Source organism: Colossoma macropomum, unplaced genomic scaffold (assembly GCF_904425465.1).
Source record: "Colossoma macropomum unplaced genomic scaffold, Colossoma_macropomum, whole genome shotgun sequence".
NCBI lineage: Eukaryota > Metazoa > Chordata > Actinopteri > Characiformes > Serrasalmidae > Colossoma > Colossoma macropomum.
In genome coordinates, this window is record NW_023494802.1 from 39,996,120 (window position 1) to 40,012,700 (window position 16,581).

General features: G+C 39.4%; 1 pseudogene; it reads left to right on the top strand.

Moving 5' to 3' along the window:
- The first annotated feature begins 5,596 nt into the window (after positions 1 to 5,596).
- LOC118822214 lies at positions 5,597 to 15,404 on the top strand (annotated as a pseudogene).
- The last annotated feature ends 1,177 nt before the right edge of the window (positions 15,405 to 16,581 follow it).

The window sequence follows — 16,581 nt, forward strand, 5'->3', positions numbered from 1 at the left end:
TTAAAGTCTCAATAAGACTGATGTGGCAATCTACTTGCACAAGCTCTGTTTAGCACAATCACTGTAAAAGTTCTGGAAAGGCTCAGGTTTGAACAGAAGCCAATACATGACTGGGAAAGCAATGATGCCTTGATTATGTCCGGCAAATCTGAATGATTCTGCTGGTTGGTCTCACTTTATATTAAGTGTCTGTAATAAATGTAGTGTTACAAGTTAAACATACATGCAACTAAAATGTAAATACTCATGATGTAATTGCTGTAACAGATGGATTACAGTGTTTTTTTACTGTGTTGAACTTACAGCTCTTGAGAGTGAAAAACATTGTCATGAAGCTATGAACACCAGCTAAGTTCCTGTCTACATTTCACACTGTAGGACACTTCATGATGTGTCAACCAGCCCCAGAGTCATAGAAGCAGACTAAATTTGAACAGTCCAATGTCTGAGCATGCTTGTGTTCGTATGTGTGGGTTTATACATTAGTCCCAAAAGGTTTTTGGACGTGTATTAGGACATGTCAAACCAAATGGCATTCCTTTCAAAAACAACATTCTAACACCTTTCAAAAGGCAAATGATTCAGATCATTACCCTTCTGACCCACTTTCCAGTTTTCCTTTAGAGCAATTTCTTTGCAGAATTTCTTTGCATTCAAAATGACCTTGTGCGCTTCTGAGGTAGTGATCCCATAACTGACATCTTTGAAGACAAAAGTTCCCCAGATTTGACTTTCCACCTCTCAGAGATTACCAAAACCTTTGGCAGCAGAAAACTGAATCTGTCCTTTTTCATTGGACAGGTTCCAGTTTTTTCCATTGTTTTTGGTACCTGTTCATGACTGTTACCAACAGTACCTAATGGTGGGATTTCTCCACTGTCCTTGGCAAAACTTTGCAAGTGAAGCCAATGTCCATTTAGTGAATTCTATAAAGGTGAAAATAAACTCACCAAGCACAATTATATGGACAAGAAGCTCACCAGAGTGTAAGGTAGAATGGTATGTTGGTGTGAGAATTGCTTTTTTTAGAATTGTTACTTTGTAAAGAATTTGGTGTCATAATTTAGTCCCATTGGTTCCCATTCAGGTCAGTACTTGTTTTTGAATGTTCATTGGGAAAACACTCTTAGTGCAGTTTGGCTGGAATTCTTCTCCAAACTTTCTCTACACAAAGAGTCTACTATCAGTTTGATGTTGTGCTAAAACTCTTTTTCTCTGAAACAATTATGATTCTGTTAAATGTATGTAAAGAAACCTAGAGAACTTCATTAAATTTAACCAAAGGTTAAAATGTACAAATAGTTTTTGAGGCCACTGTATATATAAGCCCACAGTAACCGACCCAAAACATTACTGGTCCACTGGAAATTCTCCCAATTCTTTGACTGACCAATCCAGCATTGAGATGATTTGTGTGTGTGTGTGTCCTGCAGGTCCGAGGGTGTGTCTGGGTGAGTCTCTAGCAAAGACAGAGCTTTTCATCTTCTTCACCTCTCTGATCCAGTGACTGAAGTTCTCGTGGCTTCCTGAAGCTCCACGCCCAAATGTGGACGGCATTGTGAGCGTGGTTCACTCTCCATACGCCTTCAATACCATCTGCTGCAGCAGAGAGACCACTCACTGAATCAAGTTTGCCCTTTACATGTGAATGGACAACATCACCCCAGGAGAACAATCAATATCAATAAGAATACATTATCAAGCTCTTTCTTTAAACCTGGACCAATCAGGGTAAATGTACAATACACGGCATTCCACCATAATGCTAGACGCAATAGTTATTTTTTATTTGTTTTTCATAACAGAGAATTAATACTGTTTAAAACGAATGTTGATGAAAAAAAGGCCAAATCTATTCTTATACTGGAGTCCAAACATCTGAAACCACATTAAAATGTTTTTCATTTAAACTTCGAAATAAACTACAAAATTAATTATTTCAGTTTTAATTAAAAAAAAATAAAGTTGTGAAATGAATAAGACACTTAAGATTCTACAATTATGATTTATGATTGAGGTATTCAGCAGAATGAAAAGAAAGTAAGCATCTTGTGGACCCCAATAATAATCAATTAAAGGTTGGGCACAAGATTTGATGTAATATTCAAATAAAATTGTTCTGTAAAACGTGTAATTGTTTGTAATTACTGCTTAATAAAGTAGTACATTTTACTACTTTTACTACTACTATGTCTGCCCTGCGATGGACTGGTGACCTGTCCAGGGTGTATCCTGCCTTCCACCCAATGACTGCTGGGATAGGCTCCAGCTCCCCCCACGACCCAGAAGGAGAAGCGGCTTAGAAGATGTACTACTACTATTATTACTGCTGAAAATATTAACCAGTTAATTAGCAGTTATTTTATTGATAGGTTACTGGATTCTGTTTTTTTATAAACCTAGTAATGAACATCTAAAAATTATATGCAAAACCTTAAAAAGTTATTGGTTAATAAAGTAGTAATAAGCAACCAGTTAATTAGCAGCTACTGGGTGCTAAGGCTTAAAAAGATCATTATAATATCATCCTATACTGAAGTGTTACTGAAACCACAGCTTTAATAAATAAACTCTGTTATCAGGTCAGTGAGAGTTATGGGCTGAAGGGAATGCAGATGAAGAGTGAGAGAGAGTCCAAAGATAATGATATTACAGGTCATTACAGGTGTGTGTGTTTGTGTGTGTGTGTGTCATGTGTGTATAAAAGTGAATAGGGCTACAGGGAGTTCTGTGTGTGCATGTGTGTGATAAGGGGGTGGTTTAGTATGTGAAAGGTATTTACACTCAAATTTCACACTACTGCACACACTACATCAGTGTAGTTATCACCCTACATATTCGAACACTTCCATCCTGACACAAAACAACAGCAACCAATCAGAAATCTGGATTTACACAAACAACCAATGCACAGCACCTTCCGGTCAGCACAGACACAACTTTGACACAGAGAAGATGACAAATAAAAAACTTAAAAAGTTTGTACATCCCAGCTGTCAGATTTTAATGTTACAGCTGCAAATTTAAAGATATACAAACTTAAAACCTGGTAATTACAGAAGCCACAATCACAGGTTACTGCAACACCAAGCAGACCGAAGTGAAGACAACACACATATTTTCTAAGCCACTTATCCTTCTGGGTCACGGGGAGAGCTGGAGCCTATCCCAGTGGTCAATGGGCAGAAGGGAGGATACACCCTGGACAGGTCACCGATCCATCGCAGGGCAGACAGACAGACACATACACTCACACACCTAGGGGCAATTTAGCGTGCCCAATTAGCCTGACTGCATGTCTTTGGACTGTGGGAGGAAACCCACGCAGACACGGGGAGAACATGCAAACTCCGCACAGAAAAGACCCTGGTCACCTGGCCGGGGAATCAAACCCAGGCCCTTCTTGCTGTGAGGCGACACTGCGCCACCGTGCCAATCCAAATGAAGACAACATGAAAGTTAAATCAACCAGCTGATGTGTGAAGCCGGGGAAGAACAAAACAACCTTAAAGACTTAAACCTAATCATTGTAGGATAAAGCATATTGCTACGGTGGGCATGAAACACGTTTATGGTTTATTTATGTCTTACCTGTAATGACTCGATGCACTGAAGTAATGTCCATACAGGCATCTGAATGTAACCGCTACATCATTTAAGGTGGAACGGGAAATAAAGCTAACTTCAGCTTCATCTAGTCTCTATCCTCTGTACGAGTCTCAGTTACAGTCAGTAAACTGGGGCTGTATTAATTGAGACGGGGCTGGCTGGCTAGGCGCTTTCACCTTCTGTGGATTCACCTATCTCATCCGTTTATTTTTCTTCCTTTTAACTTCTCCCTCCCCGCTTCCCCAGCTTCACATCCAGTAGGGAGCCGATTTGCACTTAATTAGGTGTCCTTATACAATTGATTGATTAAAAAAATAATGACAGACATTAAATAGATATACTGATCATTAAAACTAAAGTAACAAGCCTGTTTTGAAAATGTAGTGAGTAAAAAGTAAAGATTGTTCTTTTGAAATGGAGTAAATGTAAAAAGTATTAAGTGACAGAATTACTGAAGTAAAGTATAAATACCTCAAAAAATATTTAAGAACTGTAACAACGTACTTGTGCTTCATTACTTACCACCCCTGGTAATTAACCTCACCCTGTTACATTGACTGCCGATTGATCATTACTGTAGTGTTGCAGGTGGTTCTCAGCTGGTTGTCAAGCCAACTTAAAATATTTAAATTAAGTCTGGACACAACTTTTGAGTATAACTCTGAGAGCTTTGTATTTAGTAGCTCAGCAGGTTACTAAAAGCAAAAAAGCCACTTGAAATCGGAGAAGAGCCCCTGCTCTCACCAAATAAATATGATGGTACATATTTGCCTGATGTGCTGAATATATAAATCATTGGATTATTTGGATTTTTTATTAATAGAATAAATCTGTTGGGGTTCCATGGATTTATTTCCACATTGCTAGGCATCCCTGGCTACATAAAGTTTGAGAAACCCTACATTACCTTAAGCTTTTCTGGAATCAAATCAGTGGAACATTTCCACAGTCCTCCACTGGAGGGTACCGTTGTGCTTTCAGTCTGATTTAGAAGCAGTTTAACCTACACCAGCGTAAGATTTGAGTATTTAAACTCGGGTTGACAAAAATAAGCATTAGAGCTTAATATAAATAATATACATAAAACTGGTCTGAGATCAGCTTAAAGGCACCTGCTAGCAATTTGTTTAGCACTGAAATTACTTTACATACACCATTCATGGTGGAAAAGTACATGCAGATTATTATAAGATAAAATAGTCCCTAAAGAAAACTTTTTTTCTTCAGATTTGCTTCTATTTAAACATTTATAATCAGTTTATAAATCAGTTAATCAACCAGTCAACTGGTCAATGAATCAAGATGCCTTTATTGACATTTACACAGAAGAGGACAGAAAAGTCAGGAGACGTGTAAGATCAATGGTCAATGTGGATGTTAATAAAATTGTGATATTTGCGCTGTAGACGTTGTGACCCCTGGTTCCTTTCACCTCCACTGTAAAGAAATCTCAACGACATCTCAACAACTGAATTGTAAGCAACTTTGTAAATTTGGTGGAGTTAAGAACATTTTTTATGGTTAAAGAACCTCCACATAATCTAAAGGTTCTACGCCAATTAAACATTTTGCTTACATATCTTCAAGAATTATTTAGAAACCTTTATTTTCTCAATTTTTACTCCAACTTGCAATGAGAGCAAAAATCTGGATTGTCTGGGGAGACAACCAATATGACAACCACTGTTCTAGAGTATAGGGGAGCAGGTAACTCAGTTGTCAGTCTCTGTATGCAGAGAAGTTGATGATGTTCCAACAGCTGCAAATGTTTTGTTTGTTCCTGAACTTTGTCTGCAGTGCCTTATTACGCTGGAAGCTCTCTGACCTCCTAACAGGTAAGATTACCAGACACATTTTCTGGTATGAACTTCTCCCTAGTCTCGCCCATTGTGACGCAGTTCTATGGAAAAGGTGAAAAAAATGTTTGAGTGTTTGTTTGTTTCTCTCTCTCTCTCTCTCTCTCTCTCTCTCTCTCTCTCTGCCCACTCCACTTCTGGTATAAAGGTATGAGCAACTGTGCTGTTCTGCATTTCTCTCAGTATGGAGTCTGTGCTGAAATATCTGGACTGGACGTCAGTGGGCTTGGCCCTGCTGGGTGGTCTGCTCTCTCTGCTTCTGCTAGAGATCTTCAGGTTGAATTCCTCCAGGAGCCGAAGCCCCCCTGGACCCAAACCACTGCCCTTTGTGGGTAACCTGCCCCAGTTTTCAAAGGATCAAATGGCCTTCATCAGATCAGTGAGTTTCCTTTTATTTGCAGTGGCATATTCACTTGCACACATCAGACTGATCTTTTTTTTCTCTTTTTGAAACTCATTTTTAAGCTTAAAATGCTGTAATTAAATATAGCCATGAAAATTTACTATGGGTCCTTTAGAAAACTGTCATAGTGTCTGCCAGATGTTAGTGCTGGGCTTTCTTAGTTTGCATTCTGCATTTTAACATGCAACACATGGAATTTTACACTTACAAAAAGGGTAATATTTGTATCTAGAATTCAGGCTGTGGAATGCAAAGTTCACCATAGTTCATGTAACCAATTGCTACCTTTCTTCCACTGTTTATCCTGATGTGCTCAAAGTGGCTCCATAGACCTTTTACAAGACATTTAATAACTTCCACAAGGAGAAGTTATGCAGCTTTCTCTCCTCATCACTGTGACAGTGTCACGCATCCCTCTGGCTCAGACACAACTATGAGACCACGTCACTTAGGACTCTCCACAGAGCTGTTTGTTTATGGTTGATGTCCAGGACTATTGCATAGTATTCTTCAGTTGCATAACACTGTTACAGATCTCTCTTTCCAGTGGATTTTGCTCTGATTCAGGATCTCAACAGCTCTTTTAGCTGAGGCTGGCCCTGTCTAGAGTGTGTAAAAGCTAATTCATGGCTACAGGAGTAAGGTAATTGAGCCGTATTGAACTCTCTAAGTCTCATATTTATGTGAAAAGCTAAGAAAACGTATCAGGTTTATATAGAGTTACATTATATAGATTCAAGGATCTGGATTCTGCTGTAACACACTTGGTTCAACCTAGTTTCCACAGACAGCATCCTACAGCTACCGACATCCAATCATCCAAACACCTGCCCACTGGACCCCATGGACCCCATCCGATACACATCGCTCCAGAGAAGTGAAATCTTGCAGTATGTTACTCCTAATCACTTCCAACACAAACAGTTTCTTGTCATCAAGTTGCGAACCATCTGCCATCTTGACTACCAGAGTAGTACCCATGCTAAAGATGACCACTCAAGACAGCTTTAACAACAGCAGCTATTCATATCTCTCATTTCCTTCCTTTCCCAAAGTCTTTAATGAGTTGCCCACAATCAGCAATCTTTATTTTTCACTCATTACCAGCTCTAGAACCCCAGCTTGTCCATCTTCAAACTGGTGCACTCCTATAGCAAAGGTGGAGAAGCTCCACACAGGAAGTTCAGCTAAACTCTCAACAGTTCTGATTCTTTTTGATCTCTGCACCCTTTGACACATTCAGTCATAAGACTCTCCAGCCTGTTCTCTACAACATCAGAATCAGCATGTTTGCATGGAATTGGATTGAGTCTTACATGGAGGGATGTTGTTATTAGGTAACATTGATGGCGTCCACATCCACTACATGCCGACTCTTCATATGTGTTCCACAAGGCTTTGTGCTGGGTCATCTTCTCTTTATTTTACACTTGCTAATTTAGCGATGTAACAACCTGTCAATGGCATCTCATATTATGATCATCCACTGTTATGATGACACTCAACTAATCCTTTCCACCTTCTGACACTTAGGTTTATAGTTGCATCTAGGCATGTCTGCCTGACATTTAGTCATTGATTGCAGTTCACCATCTGAAAGTAAATTCCAGCAAAGAACTGCTATACATTCCTGGGTCCTGTGATCTTGCCATCCCCTTTGAGCATTTATTGGTCATTCCATCTGAAGATGCACAAAGCCTTGGTGTAATTGTAGATGGCCAGTTATCATTCTTTGCTCATATTGCAAACCTGACTCCGTCATGCAGGTTTCTCCTCTAAAGCCCTTTGAGGTTTCTGCACTTTCTCTCTACATAGGCCTCTCAGATGCTTGTTCAAAACCTTATCATCTCAAGGTTTGACTACAAAGCCAAAAATAGTCCTGCCAATCAATATCTGATTTTTTAAACACTGCAAAATATAAAAACTTAACGAGTGAAAACTTCAATGTAGTCAATAAATCTAACGTGGAAACAGTTGCATCCGCACATACACTCGTCCATTCCAAAGCTGTAGATAATGTAAACATTTTCCACCCCTCCAGTTGCCGAAATATGGTGAGATGTGCTCCATATACCTGGGCAAGAAGCCAACAATTATACTGAACAAGATGCAGCTTGCAAAGGAAGCTTTTGTTCAGAATGGGACCGTGTTTTCTGGGAGGCCACTTTCACCTTTCCATGAGTGGATCCACAAAGGTTATGGTTAGTAGGGCATGACTCATGTTGATTTACTTGTTTGACATACTTTTACTGCTACTTGTACTTATATATGTTTTGAAAAAAATGAAGAAAAAAAATCCTTCTCCTGGGAAAGTTCCACCTTCCTATACATTTTTTACACCCTTTCCCACCATCTCTTTCTTTTTATCTCCCTTTCCTTCTCTCTTCCTTTCTCAGGTATTGTTGCAGCCAATTATGGTCACTCTTGGAGGCAGCAGCGCCGCTTTGCTCTGCACACACTGCGTGACTTTGGTCTAGGAAAGAAAACTGTGGAGGAGCGCGTGGCTGAGGAGGCACATTACCTCATCAAGGAGATGCTCAAACAAGAAGGTAGGTGATGAGTCACTGTCTGTGCCTTTGGCACAGTTCTGTGGTCAAGTCAAGTCAAGTCAAATTTATTTGTATAGCGCTTTTTACAACTGATGTTGTCACAAAGCAGCTTCACAGAAATCCATTAAAGACAAAGTTTTAACATGAAATGTAAATCATCCAAGTGAGCAAGCCAGGGGCGACAGTGGCAAGGAAAAACTCCCTCAGAGCTGAGGAAGAAACCTTGGGAGGAACCAAGGCTCACATGGGGGGACCCATCCTCCTCTGGTCAAACTACCTACAAAATTATTATACTACTAATATTAATAGTAGTAGTAGTAGTAGTAATAGTAGTAGTAGTTAGGAGTCCATGAAAACTTCAGTGTAGAGTGGGACGTGGTCAGGTTAACTTTGTCTGATGTACAACTACAATTGCAGACAGCAGCACTAGAATTACTACATTGTGTTGTCTGTCATTTCAAATTAGTATTTATTTCAATAGTTTTAGTCAATAGTTTGTTTTAGAGTAAATTACTGACTAATGAGAGTTTGAATGAATATTTGTTCAAATCAACATGGACAAGGTACTGTTTAATGAGCTCAATCTTGCCCATCAGACCACTACACTGTAGTTCAGTAATATCATCAGAATCTGATGAATATTTTAAATATCCTACTGATAGTAAGACAAGAGGACTGGTCTTTACTCTTTTTTTTCATTTAAGATATTTAACAAAAATGTCATATGGTCATTGTTCTGTCTCTGTGCCTTTTCTCTAATCAAACACACTATTCTGCAATTCTTCTTGAAGGGAAGCCTTTTTATCCCATCCACCAATTTATGAATGCAGTTTCCAACATAATCTGCTCCATCATCTTTGGAGACCGCTTTGAGTACGACAACAAGCACTTTGCTAAGCTGCTTGAAATTCTGAATGAAAACGTTCGGTTTACTGGATCAACTGCAGCACAGGTAATTACCAGGACCTTTCCAAGTGATGTCGTTCATTTTCACAAATCATGTTGAAAAGCCACCAGAGCACAAAACAACATAATAATAATTTATCTTAAAAATTATTTCAGGTTTTTTTCTGGTATATACCTACAGTGAAATTACACAATAACAAAAAAAATCCAATCATGATGTGCTTGAAGTGCTTAAACTTAAAGGATGAAATGTAACATCAACTGTTCCTTTTTTTCTTCAGATCTTCAACTTGGTCCCAATTATAAAACACTTTCCAGGGCCGCATCAGAAGATATGGAATAATGTTGAAGCCTTAAAAAAATTTATCCTTGAAATTGTGGAGGAGCACAAGAAGACTCTGGACCCAGACAACCCCAGTGACTTCACTGATGCTTACCTGATCCAGATGACCAAGGTGAGATGCTCCTTGTTTTGAGTGCAGTGTAGAGAGTGGAGAGACTCTAGCTGCACTTTACAGTAACTCATCCAGTAGGCCTAGTTATCTGTGCACTGAGACGACTGGTGTGGAGTATTTTCTACATGCATTATTTTCAGGTTGACAATGTGGGGACAGTGGAGTTGAAGTGTTCTACTGTAGATTATACAGAATCAATCATTTGAGCTGCCTTCAGTATCCTTTGGTAGCTCTGAGTAACAGAATTTAAACTTTTCTTTTGTTGAGCAGCAAGAGGCAAAGGAAGACACCTCATTCCATGTGGAGAACATGATGAAGTCAGTCTCTGACCTGTTCATAGCTGGAACAGAAACTACAGCGACCACCCTCAGATGGGGCCTCATTTACATGATGGACCACCCTGACGTGCAAGGTACTATTGTTGGTGACCATTGACTTGATTTCATTTGTACACTAGGTTTGGTGTAAGGCTTGTTATTCCTTTTGTTACTTTACATTTTCAATTGATATTTTTGTTTTACTAATTGGTTAATGACCCAATTAGAACACTGTTGTGTCTTGTATGTCCTGTAACATCATCTTTTTTTTGTCCTCTTTTTTTTCCCACGCTTGTGTAATGTGACCATATCAGACTGCTGCCATGAGGAGATCGTTCGGGTACTGGGTTTTGACCACTCTCCCTGCATGGAAGACCGCACACAGCTCCCGTACACTTACGCCACTGTTTATGAGATCCAGCGCTATGCTAGCATCACTCCTCTTGGCCTGATTCACCAAACCACTGAACCAGCACAGCTAAGAGGATACCACCTGCCCAAGGTGATGAAGGGACAGAGGCATTGTGGACTGCATACATGACAGCCTGAATGGACAGACATTTGAATGCATGACAGGCTGAATGTATGGATCTCTTAATGGATGGGAGACTGAATCAATGGGATTATGAATGGATGCTTAACCACAGAAACAGGGTTACGAGAACAGGCTCTGCCAAAAAAGAAACAAAGTCAATTAAATTATATAAAGAACTTTTTTTGTGGCGTGAAAACAAGATGAAGCTTACAAATGCAAAATAGAGAAATTAATATCAATGCAACGAGTGAAGTTTTCAGATGATCTGGGCCAGACTTATTGAAATGTTATTGCACATCTTTTAACATTTTTTGCCATCTTGCATATTTCACAAATTGCATAGCTATTTATATTTATTTATATCAGTCTCTTTTCTCAATGAAAACTTTGAGTGCACCTCCACTGTTCAAGACATTTAATTGACATTAATATATGTGTTATTTGTTTCTCTTTCCCATGGCAGGGATCTACAATTATGGTCAACTTAAAGGCCATCTTAACTGACAAAGAACATTGGAAGTATCCAGACACGTTCAACCCAGAGAACTTTCTGGATGAGAAAAGGACAGTTCTGCAGAAATGATGCCTTTCTGCCATTCTCTTTGGGTGAGTCTGCTGCTGGTGTTTACCTGAGGGTCAGTGAGCAACAGTGGTAGCAAAAGAATTCTCTAAGATTTGTATGAGCATCAGAACAGGGAACAGCTGGAGTAGGACTTGTTTTCAGTCAGGGAGTTGTGTGATACTCTAATTCTGCCTCCTGGTGAAGAGAAATGACGGAATCAATTTTAAGAGTTGTTTCCGGTGCAGTGCTGTATAGGCGGTGGGAGATGGCGGGGAGGTCCTTGGCAGTCTGTCTGGAATTGTTCTCCAGGCTTTCTTTACACAAAGAGTCTACCATCAGTTTGATTTTGTGCTAAAATGTATTTTTTTCTCTGAAACAAATATCATTCTGTTTTAAAGAAACCTAGAAAACATCATTAAATGTAACCAATGGTTAAAGTTTCCAAACAATTTTTGTGACCACTGTATATGTCAGCCCACAGTAACTGGCCCAAAACATCATTGGTCCACCAGAAAGTCTGCTGATTCTGCTAATTAACCAATCCAGCACTGAGATTATTTGTGTTTATGCATGTCCTGCAGGTCCGAGGGTGTGCTTGGGTGAGTCTCTGGCAAAGATGGAGCTCTTCATCTTCTTCACCTCTCTGCTCCAGCGCTTGAAGTTCTCATGGCCTCCTGGAGCTTCACGCCCAAACATGGACGGCATTGTGAGCGTGGTTCGTTCTCCATACGCCTTCCATACCATCTGCCGCAGCAGAGAGACCACTCACTGAATCAAGTTTGCCCTTTACATGTGAATGGACAACATCACCCCAGGAGAAGTTCCCCTTCTTTAACACATTTAATCAATCTCAATAAGAACACATTATCAGGCTCTTTCAGTCTACTAGGACCAATCAGGGGTAAATGTACAATACATTTTGGTGGATATTCCACCAAAACAAAGGACTTATATGGTTTAAAAGGAATGTTGAGAAAAACAGGCCAGTTCTATAATTCTACATTGCGGCCCAAACGTCTCAGTTTAAATTTTGATTTAAAATAAAGATAAGTTCTGACAAGACAAATGGAAAAATATATTTAAGATTCTGCATTTATGATTTTGAAACACTGCACAAACACAAGAAGACGCTCGCGGATCTTAAAAATGGAAGTCTGTTTAATGAGAGAATTGTCAGTGCAAAAATCCAAGTTAAACAAAATCTCAGGGCAAATCCAATATTGTACTCCGAAAACCAAGTTTGAGTCAAAAACCGGAATAAACAAAACATACAAGCAGAGGGGCAAATCCAAAAGAGCAAAATCCAAAAAAACGGGCAAAAGTTTCAAGGCACAAGTAGAGAAAACAGAGAAATACTGCTCAGTAGTCCAAATGAATGGCAATACCTCGCAACGAGGAGAGCAAACTGAAGGCTTTTTAAGTTCTGAGACAAACACTGCACAGGTGAATTGCATTAGAATTCCGGTGACTGAGAACGAGGCAGTTGCGTGTGATTGGATGAATTGCGTTTCAAATTGATGACATAATCAGGACTGGAATCATGGTAAATGGAGTCCTGGAGCATGCTAGACAAGGGAGGAGAACCCGGAAGCGTTACAGTACTCCCCCCCAAAGAGTCTGAGACAGCTTGCAAACGAGGACGACCACAACAACCAGCCCCCACCTGGACGGGAACCCCAGCAGGAGGACCACCTGAGCTGCCGTGACTCCAGACAGATCCACTGGAACGCCTGCGACCTTGGGAAGCACCTAGGGACCGGAACCTGGGACGACCTCGTCGATGAACACTGGGAGGACTGGAAGACCACACACGAGGACGACCACGGGGATGCGGTGCGGGGCGTGTCGGATGACTCCAGTCTCAAGCACAAAAAAAAACAAATCCCCTCAGTAACGTTCATTTTAACAGGTCGTGTTTTGAGAGTCACGCTCCCTGGTCCAATAGGTCCACCATCCACAGCTGACAGGCGTAACTGTGTTTTCAATGGTTCCGTCTCTATCCCCCGTTGATTCATCAGACTTGCTTGGATGAAACTGCCTTGGGCCCCCGAGTCGATTAAGGCTGAAACGACAATAGAAGAATCTTGGCAGAACAAGGTAACAGGAATCAGAAAGGATTTACTAATCATGGTAGGTTTATAACCACTCACCACATTAGTGTGTGGAATGGATTCCACACGCTTTCCTGGGAGTGGCGCCTGAGGTCTGTTCGGACGGAGGCGATAATCATGTAAAACATGACCCGCTTCTCCGCAGTATAAGCACAGACCCCCATATAGCCTACGTAAGTGCTCCTCCTTGGACAGACGGGAGGTGTCCACCTGCATAGGCTCAGCAGCAGGGACTTCGGGTTTCACAGGTTTGAGTGATGGACCAGTCCATTGTGTGGTATGAAGTGTGGCGAGACGATGCACTTTGGGTTTTGAACTCTGCTTTAACTGATCCAAACGAATAGCGAGAGCAATGAGATCATCCAATGAAAGTCCATCATCCTTACAGGCGAGTTTGGCCAAAATCTCTGAATTAAGCCCATTTCAGAATGTCACAATAAGCGTAGACTCATTCCAGCCACTTCCGGCTGCTGAAGTCCTAAATTCTAAAGATTAATCCGCTACAGATCGAGAACACTGACGAATGTGTGATAATAGTTCACCTTGGGAACGACCCTCATGAGGGTGATCAAAAACAGCCCTAAATCTCAAATGTAAAAAATCTGCATATGTGCCCTGTTCAATAGACGGCCATACTGCTGTAGCCCAATCTAAGGCTTTACCAGTAAATCTAGAAATCAGAAATGCAATACGCCTCCTGTGAGAACTAGCTGGAGAATTAAAAAAATACAACGAGCACTGCAACAAAAATCTCTTGCACAAGTTAGGACTCCCGGCGTATTTATCTGGTTTGCTCACCGGGAAATGTTCTTCAGTGTTGGGAGCAGGTACAGGCACCGTGCTATTTCCTACAGGACCTGAAGAAGTAGAGGGTTTCAGAACTAACTGAAGCGTTACAGATTTATTATTGAGGCATTAAGAAGAATCGAAAGTAAAATAAGCCCCTTATGAACAGTAGTTCACAGTTAATGGTTGGGATAATATTTAATGTGTAAAATACATTTAAAAGTGCTCAATAAATTTTTTTATTGATCATAGTTTCTGCTTAATAAAGTCATTTACTACTTTCACTACAACTATTATGACTACTAAAAATATTAGCCAGGTCATTAGCAGATATTGAATTGATAGGTTACTGGATTATTGCTTTTAAGGCTTAATAAAGGCAAAATAATGGATGTTTAAAATAATGTGCGAAAGCTTAAAATATACAGTACATGAATATAAATGCTCTAAAAAAGTGCTTCATTCAATCTATTTACTGCTTAATAAAGTCGCAGTAAGCAGACAGTTAATTAGCAGCTACTCACTGGATAAGGCTTAATAAGCTTTATAATGTCCCCCTACACTGAAGTGTTACTGAAACCACAGCTTTAATGAGTGAAATCCAAAGATTAGAGCTAAAGTATGAAATTCAAATGAATGCAGTTAATGCCAGCAGCTTGGATCATGTCCCAAAACTAAATCATTTCTCACCTCCACAGGATTTAAAAAAGAAAGACATCTTTTCTTTTATTTCACCCTGCCTGCGTTGTTTTGTTGTATTTTGCAGTGTGTAGCAGTTTCAGCATGCATGTAGCAATATTGTGTAATGACTCTTTTATTGTGTAATGACTCTTTAATGACTGTGTAATTCAGAGAATAGAGTGACAATCGGGGGGAAAATGTATGTATGCAAAACAAGTTTTTGTTTATCATTTTTGTTTATCACAGGGGCCAACACTGGCAATTTCCCATAGAAGAAAACTATGAGTTACTATTTTGGGCACATTAGATTGAGACTGAACAAGACTTTGAGCTGAAATCTTGATCTTCAGGGTCAAATTTGTTCCATGCAGAGGATGCATTAACTTCTTCACTCTTACAAAATCAACAATCAACCAGGGGTGCCCAACATTTTATCTGGCTGAGTGTTTGTTTGAATATTCAATACTAGACCTGGAGGACTTCTTGTCTTCTTGTTTAGTACCAGGTTAATGCACATGATTTTCTACCAAAAAATTAAAAGCCCAATAGTTTTTATGCATTATACATTACAGAGTTTTTATTCAGTGTAAAATATGTGCTGTTTCCATAATAGATAAATAATGGTTGTATATTTTTATGTAGCAAATGTGTTTTTTATATAATTACTAATATTCTTTAACTTTTACCCAAGCATTTGCTAGGTTGCTTAAGATTTACACTGTCTGCTTTGCTTATTGTGTTTGTTTCTTGTCAATAAAGTAGATTATTTGATATTAGTCTAAGAATCTTCATTTCAACACCATTGATTGTATATATATATATATATATATATATATATATATATATGTATTTATATAGACAAACATGTTGAACTGTCCAGTAATGTTGCATTAGCAGCAATTTGAAAAGATGTGAAGCTTCATGTGTCTTGAAGGAAGCACGCACTAGCTTTCAGCCTCCTGATTTGGTAGCATTGTGTGATAGAGCATGATAGTGGGTGGGAATTGGCCATGACAAACACAATTTACAATGCTGCGGCTGCCTTTTGTAGCCCCCCAATCAACTTGTAGGAATTTTTACCCACTTCTCTTTAAAGATCTCACTCATTTGTAAAAAGAAAAATTGAGGACTTTCTTTCACTATGTTAAATTAAGTTTTACTTTTTAAAACCCATTCATGGTGGTACATGCAGATCATGGTGAGGTAAAATCGTCCCTAAAGAAAACATATTTTTTCAGAATTAATACTTTTTAACCATTTATATAACAACTCAATCAGTTAATCAATCAGTCAATCAGTCAATCAAGCAAGATGCCTTCACTGCCATTTACACCGCAGAAAACAGAAAAGTCAGAAGACGCCTGTAGGTTCATGTTAATATGGTTCATAAAATGGACATTTTTCAAGTGTAAGGAACCTCTAAAATCATATAAATGTTCTACACCAATTAAACATTTTACTTGTATATATTTAAGACTCATTTAGAAACACTTATTTTCTAGAATAATGTTTTTCAAATTGCAGGTTCCTCAATGCGGTCCACATTTTTTCTACAAATTACAGTGCGAGCAAAAATCTGGACCGTGTGGGGACCCCTGAGAACCAGTAAGAGAACCACTGCTCTAGACTGTGTTTTTTTTGGTATGAACTTCTCCCTAGTAACACCCATCATGATGCAACTCTTTGGAAATGGTAAAAAGTTGTTATCAAAAAAAATCTCTCTCTCTCTCCCTCTCTCTCTCTGTCTCTCTCTCTCTCTCTCTCTCACCCCACTCCACTCCTGGTTAAAAGGATTGAGCAACTGAGCTCTC